Consider the following 4,346-nt stretch of genomic DNA (forward strand, 5'->3'; position numbering starts at 1 on the left):
ACACCAATAGACTTAGGGCGTTTTCACACCTGAAAGTCCGCACCCAGTTCCGAACCAAAGTTCACGTTTTGATACATTTTATACTTTCAGAGAGTTTTGGTTTGGTTTCACACTGCAATTATGCGAGCGCACTAAAGAACTTTACGTGACATACTTGCGTCCTGTCGTCATCATCTATGTGGGCTGCATCTTGACATTGATTGGTTTGTAAATGGACGTGCGTCTGACGTCAGCGTGTTTTCAAATCGGCAGGTAACGGTAGGTTTGTTCGACTTGAACCGGCGCTGCACAGACTGATCGGTTGATGACATCAAAGTACCGCGAGAGCGATTCAAAAGCATAAGGAGCCGTCTGCTCTCTAATCGCTCTCGTGTTACTTTGATGTCATCAACCGATCGGTCTGTGCAGCGCCGGTTCAAGTCGAACAAGCCTTTTGACAACATGAATGAACAGACAATATCTTTGCAACTGTATTGTTATTTTTATGGCACAATTACCTGCAGCACCAACTATACACAAGGCTCAAATTCGCCAACTGAACGTCCTCGTCGTGCGAACACTTTATCGTCGCCGGCAGGAAAGGAGCAGAAATGGTTTGATGTCATCAGACCATGACTTTAATTAAAAACCTCGTCTCCTCCTCTCCCCATGTGCTACCACGGCTCATTTTTCCTGCCACCTTCTGTTTTCTCGGCTTTACGGAAACCACCGGAACTTCCTGTAAAAGGTCTGAAAGTCCGAACCATACAGAAATGCTTTCACACTAGAAACGAAACAAACCTTTTTTCTGTTTGGTCCGGACCGTGGTCCGGGGTAGGTTTCACACCTGTAATTTTGATTTGGACCAAACTGAAAAGTCCGAAAGTCCGGACCAAACAAGGTAGGTGTGAAAGGGCCCTTAGACTTAGACAGACTTTATTGTCATTCAACAGTATATTCACGATATACAATTTAACGAGATTTCGTTGCAAGAACAAGCAATACGCATGGGCGTATTTCACAAATTCGAATTTTTGTTGTTTCTACGGAGACATTAACGGAATCATTTTCTAAACTTGCACTTTGAAACCCGTTTTCAAAATTTTGCATTTTCCGGCCCCCAAAATGCTGTTGTAAATGAAAAGCCAACACACATAAAAACTTTTCTATTTGAAAACGGTGTGGTGTAAACGGCCCCTACATAGACTGTCACTTTTTGCTACATTCTACTGACTAAAATTAATTTAAAAAGTACAACTTAATATACAAACCCTAATCCTACCTAACAGTCTACTCTAATGAGAGTTAATTGACATGTAGTTGCAAAGTTACTCATAGTAGGTTTAATGTCTAAAGTGGACCACCGAAATAAAGTGTAACCCTTTTCAAGATGATTCTTTGATGAATGGAGTTCAAAAGAATATAATTTTTTTTAAATAAATCTTTTGTGACACTATCCCCCCATTTCCCAGACTGAAATGCATGTTTGAGCTGTTTTAACTGAAAGTAACTTGCACTGATGTATCTTAAAATATTGTTTGTCATTGTTTTTTCTTAAGATTCACAATAATAATATTTTTTTTGAAGGCACGTTTATAAAAATTACTTAAATGTCCTAATTAAACAGGCCTAATCCTGACTTAATCTAAACCCTGTTGTTGAAACCAGGCCTAAAAATGACTTTACTGACATTAATGCCTCCTTTTTTTGAAAAAGAAAATACATTTCTTTAAAAAATATTTAAAAAATTAACTGACCCCAAACTTTTGAACAGTAGCGTATGTTAGCATTTTAAGTGTTCACATGCTTGCTGAACTGGTCAGCTCTGTGGGTGAAACAGAAAAAAATGGTAACAAACTCATTTAATATGTCTTAATTTGCTTAGTGTTTGTTTTACAAATTAATTTTTGTGTATTTCAGCTATGCTTTGTAGTTGACCTGACCTTAACCTTAATATTTAATTTGAATACTGTCAGCGCTATCATTTCAGTTACACCTCATTTCAGTGTTGTCATGGAAACATGACAGTGGCTTTGACAACACATTTACAATGTAAAATACACATTTCATTCAATATAAAGAAAAAATATCCCTCTTTTGTCTGGATTACAATAAAAGAATAACTGTTCTCATTGAAAAACATTTGTATCTTTTTGATATATGAAATATTTCTGTGAGAAAATTGAAATTCAGATGCTAAGCCTATTAATATTTCAATTTCAATTGTCCCTTAAAAAGTACTATGGTGTTACCATGGTAGCACCTGTTTTTCTCATTCTTACTGTTGCTTTCTGTCTGTGAGATTAGGCAAGCAACATGTTTGCCCAGCTACCTGAAGTGACTCTCACTGATCTGAGTAATGCAAGGCCAAGCAATCCAATTAAATCTACAAAGTCAAAGCCTAACATCCTCATTGGGAATGCAAACACGTTTACTGTAAGCAGCGCTGCGTGTACGCATGAGAGGAGGAAGGATGGAAAATAGAGATATAGAGAAGGTACCTTGAGAATACATAAGCACTCAGATGGGAATTCAGTAAGAATCAATTGTGCCCGCTGATAGGGTTGTCTGTGTTGTTTTAACACCCAATTCCCTGAAATCATGTAATAGCATAAGCACATCCAAAAATAAGTGTCGAACAATAATTGCAAACAATAATTGCAAAGAACATTCACCATTTTGCATTGCGATTCCAACACAATCTCATGGAAATTCATGGTAACACTTTAAAATACTATTCCATCATGCTTCATAATTATTGCGAATAATGCATAACATATAATTAATTCTAAAGTAAAGGTAAAGATAACGTCTTGGTCACATATGGTAACCCTCGTTCCCTGAGGGAGGGAACGGAGACGTAGGTCATGACTGACCAATAGGAATCTCGCTAGAGAGGCCAATCTACTTCGAGTGAAACTGAAACAAACCAATACACATTGGCGTGCAATCATTTGCAATCATCAGCTGCGCAGCCTCATTAGCGCAGGTATATAACAAGCAGCTGCTGCAATTGCACTTCAGTTTTTGCTGAGAAGCCAACCTGACAAGCTGGCTGCCCCGGCGGGTGGCAGCAGATTTGGCGACGGGACCTACGTCTCTGTTACCTCCATCAGGGAACGAGGGTTACTATATGTAACCGAGACGTTCCCTATCGGTCAGTCACTACAACGTAGGTCATGACTGACCAATAGGAATCCCTACAAAAGCGTCACAGCCGCTGAACCCCATCCAGCGCCCCGTGCAAGTCTCTACATCTTCTTGCCTGGAAGGACGACAGGAGGAGGCTTACACAGAGTGGATCTGTATCTGTTGTTCCGTGATAACCCATACAGTGAGATATTGGATAACACTGGGAAAGCGTGCCCTTTCTGTTTAGGAAGTAGAATGCTGCGGAAGCCACTTCTTTAAAGAGTTATGTGGAAAATACATATGGACTAACCCGAAGGTTGTACTGCATATGAAATAATGGGTGACTTAGCCCAAGGGAAGGACACAAGCTTCCGCCTTAGGAGCAGCCGTGGAGAATATACACATATGGGATCCCCGTAGGGTCACACATATGGAACCCAGCCCAGATCCGGCTCTCAAGGATTCAGCGGATAAAGGCCTGGCACCGGAAGCTCCGCCATGTCCGGGCCGAGGGTATTGGAGGACTCGACAGGTTCTTCACTCTGGAGCAATAAGGGTGCACAGTAGGGTGCAGCAAGCCGACAGACCCGGGCCTTATGGTGCTTCTACCCGTTTAGGTTGAGAACACGGAAGGAGACCGGCTCCACACGTATGCTATAATATCTAGCGAACGTGTTAGGTGTCGCCCAGCCCACAGTTCTACAGATATCTGTTAGCGAGGAGCCACGTGTCAGCGCTCAGGAGGATGCAACACCTCTCGTGGACTGTGCATGCACCTGAGCGGGCAGGGCATGCCTTGTGCTTGGTAAGCCAAGGCGATGGCATCCACTATCCAGTGGGCCGACCTCTGCTTGGAGACAGCCTTTCCCTTCTGCTGGCCTCCGTAACAGACAAAGAGCTGGTCTGAGGTCCTTAGACTTTGGGTTCTGTCCACGTACCAACGCAGGGCGCAAACGGGACAGAGCAAAGTCAGGGCTGGGTCTGCCTCCTCCAAAGGCAGCGCTTGCAGGTTCACTACCTGGTCCCTGAAGGGAGTGGTAGGAAGCTTGGGCACATAGCCAGGCCGGGGTCTTAATACCACATGGTTGTCACCCGTCCTGAACTCTAGACACAATTCGTCGACCGAAAATGTGTGCAGGTCTCCTACCCTCTTGACAGAGGCCAGTGCAACCAGTGGCAAAGTCTTCATGGAAAGAAGCTTTAAGTCTTCTGATTGCAAAGGCTCAAAGGGAGCA

This window comes from Siphateles boraxobius, unplaced genomic scaffold, assembly GCF_051911475.1.
Source record: "Siphateles boraxobius isolate OS27281-9 unplaced genomic scaffold, OSU_SipBor_1 7, whole genome shotgun sequence".
NCBI classification, from domain to species: domain Eukaryota; kingdom Metazoa; phylum Chordata; class Actinopteri; order Cypriniformes; family Leuciscidae; genus Siphateles; species Siphateles boraxobius.